At 49.0% G+C, this 6,000-nt stretch overlaps 3 non-coding genes and 3 pseudogenes across 3 annotated transcripts; all 6 read right to left on the bottom strand.

Moving 5' to 3' along the window:
- Positions 1-248: 248 nt before the first annotated feature.
- LOC139269824 (5S ribosomal RNA) lies at positions 249-357 on the bottom strand (annotated as a pseudogene).
- An 853-nt stretch (positions 358-1,210) lies between these two features.
- Positions 1,211-1,329, bottom strand: LOC139270483 (5S ribosomal RNA). The gene has a single exon (XR_011594825.1). It is a non-coding gene; the product is annotated as a 5S ribosomal RNA (ribosomal RNA).
- An 861-nt stretch (positions 1,330-2,190) lies between these two features.
- Positions 2,191-2,309, bottom strand: LOC139270471 (5S ribosomal RNA). Its single transcript, XR_011594813.1, has one exon. It is a non-coding gene; the product is annotated as a 5S ribosomal RNA (ribosomal RNA).
- An 863-nt stretch (positions 2,310-3,172) lies between these two features.
- LOC139269751 (5S ribosomal RNA) lies at positions 3,173-3,291 on the bottom strand (annotated as a pseudogene).
- Positions 3,292-4,146: 855 nt separating this feature from the next.
- Positions 4,147-4,265, bottom strand: LOC139270511 (5S ribosomal RNA). The gene has a single exon (XR_011594853.1). It is a non-coding gene; the product is annotated as a 5S ribosomal RNA (ribosomal RNA).
- An 876-nt stretch (positions 4,266-5,141) lies between these two features.
- Positions 5,142-5,260, bottom strand: LOC139269603 (5S ribosomal RNA; annotated as a pseudogene).
- Between the last annotated feature and the right edge of the window lie 740 nt (positions 5,261-6,000).

The raw sequence follows: 6,000 nt of genomic DNA, 5'->3' as shown, positions 1-6,000 counted from the left end.
CAGGTTTCTATGCACCTTGTCTCTCCTCTCTGTTGCTGTGTCCTGGTGTGCCTGCGTCAGCATGTTTTTTTTTGCCAACTTATTTTGTTGTTCTGCGTTCTTTCGTCCCTTGCGTCGACCCCCTTGCATTTGTGTAGCAGCAGGAGAATGTGCAGGAAAGAAATGGTGAAAGCAAAGTGAAAGAGAGAGCAGCAAAAAGGTTGTTGATGGATGTGCAGAAGCATGAGCAGCCTGTGGATGGCAGCAAAAGCCTACTGCCCCTGGTATTCCCAGGCAGTCTCCCATCCAAGTACTAACCAGGCCTCAGTCTGCTTAGCTTCCAAGATCAGACGTTTTCAGACTAGTGTGGCCGTAGGCATCGATGTCATAGCTTTCTCTTTACTTAAACGGACATAAGGCTGTTCTTCACTCCTTTTTCTCCTTCCATGCATTCATCCAAGGAATCAGCACTCAAGATTCATTTCAACATTTTCCTTCCGCCACACCCACCTCTTGCTGCTCTGACTCCCACACAAGCAAACGACAAGCCCTACCCTTCATTGCCTTGCCTCAAGCTTCAAAACTGCCTGACTTTCACCATTCCCTCACTCACCCACAAATCACTCACTCATTCACCCCCCAATCTCACGCTCGCCAACCTCGAAATCTCTCATCCCCTCAAATCGCTCTCCCCCAAATCTCCCCATCCCCAAATCTCTCCTCCCCCAAAAAAGCTTCCACCGCCCCCAAAACACCAGGATTGTTTCATTTCCAATCCCACCAATTATTAAGCCAGATCGCTGTTGTAGCCACATTTCGGAACCCCATGTGGCAAGTGGCGCCTGCTGCTCGGCATTCTGATTTGCAACACTCCTCACATGAACACACATGCATTCCAGCAGCATGCTAGTTGGCTTTACATTTTTCCTGCATTGAATTGCAGCTCTTCCTGCACGATTCTTTGTTCTCTTGCTGTTTGTCCCTCTCAGGTTTCTATGCACCTTGTCTCTCCTCTGTTGCTGTGTCCTGGTGTGCCTGCGCCAGCATGTTTTTTTTGCCAACTTATTTTGTTGTTCTGCGTTCTTTCGTCCCTTGCGTCGACCCCCTTGCATTTGTGTAGCAGCAGGAGAATGTGCAGGAAAGAAATGGTGAAAGCAAAGTGAAAGAGAGAGCAGCAAAAAGGTTGTTGATGGATGTGCAGAAGCATGAGCAGCCTGTGGATGGCAGCAAAAGCCTACAGCACCTGGTATTCCCAGGCAGTCTCCCATCAAAGTACTAACCAGGTCTGACTCTGCTTAGCTTCCGAGATCAGACGAGATCGGGCGTTTTCAGACTAGTGTGGCCGTAGGCATCGATGTCATGCCTACATGGCTTTCTCTTTACTTAAACGGACATAAGGCTGTTCTTCACTCCTTTTTCTCCTTCCATGCATTCATCCAAGGAATCAGCACTCAAGATTCATTTCACCATTTTCCTTCCGCCACACCCACCTCTTGCTGCTCTGACTCCCACACAAGCAAACGACAAGCCCTACCCTTCATTGCCTTGCCTCAAGCTTCAAAACTGCCTGACTTTCACCATTCCCTCACTCACCCACAAATCACTCACTCATTCAACCCCCAATCTCACGCTCGCCAACCTCGAAATCTCTCATCCCCTCAAATCGCTCTCCCCCAAATCTCCCCATCCCCAAATCTCTCCTCCCCCAAAAAAGCTTCCACCGCCCCCAAAACACCAGGATTGTTTCATTTCCAATCCCACCAATTATTAAGCCAGATCGCTGTTGTAGCCACATTTCGGAACCCCATGTGGCAAGTGGCGCCTGCTGCTCGGCATTCTGATTTGCAACACTCCTCACATGAACACACATGCATTCCAGCAGCATGCTAGTTGGCTTTACATTTTTCCTGCATTGAATTGCAGCTCTTCCTGCACGATTCTTTGTTCTCTTGCTGTTTGTCCCTCTCAGGTTTCTATGCACCTTGTCTCTCCTCTGTTGCTGTGTCCTGGTGTGCCTGCGCCAGCATGTTTTTTTTGCCAACTTATTTTGTTGTTCTGCGTTCTTTCGTCCCTTGCGTCGACCCCCTTGCATTTGTGTAGCAGCAGGAGAATGTGCAGGAAAGAAATGGTGAAAGCAAAGTGAAAGAGAGAGCAGCAAAAAGGTTGTTGATGGATGTGCAGAAGCATGAGCAGCCTGTGGATGGCAGCAAAAGCCTACAGCACCTGGTATTCCCAGGCAGTCTCCCATCAAAGTACTAACCAGGTCTGACTCTGCTTAGCTTCCGAGATCAGACGAGATCGGGCGTTTTCAGACTAGTGTGGCCGTAGGCATCGATGTCATGCCTACATGGCTTTCTCTTTACTTAAACGGACATAAGGCTGTTCTTCACTCCTTTTTCTCCTTCCATGCATTCATCCAAGGAATCAGCACTCAAGATTCATTTCAACATTTTCCTTCCGCCACACCCACCTCTTGCTGCTCTGACTCCCACACAAGCAAACGACAAGCCCTACCCTTCATTGCCTTGCCTCAAGCTTCAAAACTGCCTGACTTTCACCATTCCCTCACTCACCCACAAATCACTCACTCATTCACCCCCCAATCTCACGCTCGCCAACCTCGAAATCTCTCATCCCCTCAAATCGCTCTCCCCCAAATCTCCCCATCCCCAAATCTCTCCTCCCCCAAAAAAGCTTCCACCGCCCCCAAAACACCAGGATTGTTTCATTTCCAATCCCACCAATTATTAAGCCAGATCGCTGTTGTAGCCACATTTCAGAACCCCATGTGGCAAGTGGCGCCTGCTACTCGGCATTCTGATTTGCAACACTCCTCACATGAACACACATGCATTCCAGCAGCATGCTAGTTGGCTTTACATTTTTCCTGCATTGAATTGCAGCTCTTCCTGCACGATTCTTTGTTCTCTTGCTGTTTGTCCCTCTCAGGTTTCTATGCACCTTGTCTCTCCTCTCTGTTGCTGTGTCCTGGTGTGCCTGCGCCAGCATGTTTTTTTTGGCAACTTATTTTGTTGTTCTGCGTTCTTTCGTCCCTTGCGTCGACCCCCTTGCATTTGTGTAGCAGCAGGAGAATGTGCAGGAAAGAAATGGTGAAAGCAAAGTGAAAGAGAGAGCAGCAAAAAGGTTGTTGATGGATGTGCAGAAGCATGAGCAGCCTGTGGATGGCAGCAAAAGCTGACTGCACCTGGTATTCCCAGGCAGTCTCCCATCCAAGTGCTAACCAGGCCTCAGTCTGCTTGGTTTCCGAGATCAGACGAGATCGGGCGTTTTCAGACTAGTGTGGCCGTAGGCATCGATGTCATAGCTTTCTCTTTACTTAAACGGACATAAGGCTGTTCTTCACTCCTTTTTCTCCTTCCATGCATTCATCCAAGGAATCAGCACTCAAGATTCATTTCACCATTTTCCTTCCGCCACACCCACCTCTTGCTGCTCTGACTCCCACACAAGCAAACGACAAGCCCTACCCTTCATTGCCTTGCCTCAAGCTTCAAAACTGCCTGACTTTCACCATTCCCTCACTCACCCACAAATCACTCACTCATTCACCCCCCAATCTCACGCTCGCCAACCTCGAAATCTCTCATCCCCTCAAATCGCTCTCCCCCAAATCTCCCCATCCCCAAATCTCTCCTCCCCCAAAAAAGCTTCCACCGCCCCCAAAACACCAGGATTGTTTCATTTCCAATCCCACCAATTATTAAGCCAGATCGCTGTTGTAGCCACATTTCGGAACCCCATGTGGCAAGTGGCGCCTGCTACTCGGCATTCTGATTTGCAACACTCCTCACATGAACACACATGCATTCCAGCAGCATGCTAGTTGGCTTTACATTTTTCCTGCATTGAATTGCAGCTCTTCCTGCACGATTCTTTGTTCTCTTGCTGTTTGGCCCTCTCAGGTTTCTATGCACCTTGTCTCTCCTCTCTGTTGCTGTGTCCTGGTGTGCCTGCGCCAGCATGTTTTTTTTGGCAACTTATTTTGTTGTTCTGCGTTCTTTCGTCCCTTGCGTCGACCCCCTTGCATTTGTGTAGCAGCAGGAGAATGTGCAGGAAAGAAATGGTGAAAGCAAAGTGAAAGAGAGAGCAGCAAAAAGGTTGTTGATGGATGTGCAGAAGCATGAGCAGCCTGTGGATGGCAGCAAAAGCCTACAGCACCTGGTATTCCCATGCAGTCTCCCATCCAAGTACTAACCAGGCCTGACTCTGCTTAGCTTCTGAGATCAGACGAGATCGGGCGTTTTCAGACTAGTGTGGCCGTAGGCATCGATGTCATGCCTACATGGCTTTCTCTTTACTTAAACGGACATAAGGCTGTTCTTCACTCCTTTTTCTCCTTCCATGCATTCATCCAAGGAATCAGCACTCAAGATTCATTTCACCATTTTCCTTCCGCCACACCCACCTCTTGCTGCTCTGACTCCCACACAAGCAAACGACAAGCCCTACCCTTCATTGCCTTGCCTCAAGCTTCAAAACTGCCTGACTTTCACCATTCCCTCACTCACCCACAAATCACTCACTCATTCACCCCCCAATCTCACGCTCGCCAACCTCGAAATCTCTCATCCCCTCAAATCGCTCTCCCCCAAATCTCCCCATCCCCAAATCTCTCCTCCCCCAAAAAAGCTTCCACCGCACCCAAAACACCAGGATTGTTTCATTTCCAATCCCACCAATTATTAAGCCAGATCGCTGTTGTAGCCACATTTCGGAACCCCATGTGGCAAGTGGTGCCTGCTACTCGGCATTCTGATTTGCAACACTCCTCACATGAACACACATGCATTCCAGCAGCATGCTAGTTGGCTTTACATTTTTCCTGCATTGAATTGCAGCTCTTCCTGCACGATTCTTTGTTCTCTTGCTGTTTGTCCCTCTCAGGTTTCTATGCACCTTGTCTCTCCTCTCTGTTGCTGTGTCCTGGTGTGCCTGCGCCAGCATGTTTTTTTTTGCCAACTTATTTTGTTGTTCTGCGTTTCCGTCCCTTGCGTCGACCCCCTTGCATTTGTGTAGCAGCAGGAGAATGTGCAGGAAAGAAATGGTGAAAGCAAAGTGAAAGAGAGAGCAGCAAAAAGGTTGTTGATGGATCAATGGCACTGTGTGTGCAGAAGCATGAGCAGCCTGTGGATGGCAGCAAAAGCCTACTGCACCTGGTATTCCCAGGCAGTCTCCCATCCAAGTGCTAACCAGGTCTCAGTCTGCTTGGTTTCCGAGATCAGACGGGATCGGGCGTTTTCAGACTAGTGTGGCCGTAGGCATCGATGTCATGGCTTTCTCTTTACTTAAAGGGACATAAGGCTGTTCTTCAGTCCTTTTTCTCCTTCCATGCATTCATCCAAGGAATCAGCACTCAAGATTCATTTCACCATTTTCCTTCCGCCACACCCACCTCTTGCTGCTCTGACTCCCACACAAGCAAACGACAAGCCCTACCCTTCATTGCCTTGCCTCAAGCTTCAAAACTGCCTGACTTTCACCATTCCCTCACTCACCCACAAATCACTCACTCATTCACCCCCCAATCTCACGCTCGCCAATCTCGAAATCTCTCATCCCCTCAAATCGCTCTCCCCCAAATCTCCCCATCCCCAAATCTCTCCTCCCCCAAAAAAGCTTCCACCGCCCCCAAAACACCAGGATTGTTTCATTTCCAATCCCACCAATTATTAAGCCAGATCGCTGTTGTAGCCACATTTCGGAACCCCATGTGGCAAGTGGCGCCTGCTACTCGGCATTCTGATTTGCAACACTCCTCACATGAACACACATGCATTCCAGCAGCATGCTAGTTGGCTTTACATTTTTCCTGAATTGAATTGCAGCTCTTCCTGCACGATTCTTTGTTCTCTTGCTGTTTGTCCCTCTCAGGTTTCTATGCACCTTGTCTCTCCTCTCTGTTGCTGTGTCCTGGTGTGCCTGCGCCAGCATGTTTTTTTTTGCCAACTTATTTTGTTGTTCTGCGTTTCCGTCCCTTGCGTCGACCCCCTTGCATTTGTG

Source organism: Pristiophorus japonicus, chromosome 8 (genome assembly GCF_044704955.1).
Source record: "Pristiophorus japonicus isolate sPriJap1 chromosome 8, sPriJap1.hap1, whole genome shotgun sequence".
Lineage (NCBI taxonomy): Eukaryota > Metazoa > Chordata > Chondrichthyes > Pristiophoridae > Pristiophorus > Pristiophorus japonicus.
Note: the sequence above shows the minus strand (reverse complement) of the source record. Positions and strands in the feature narration are given on the sequence as shown.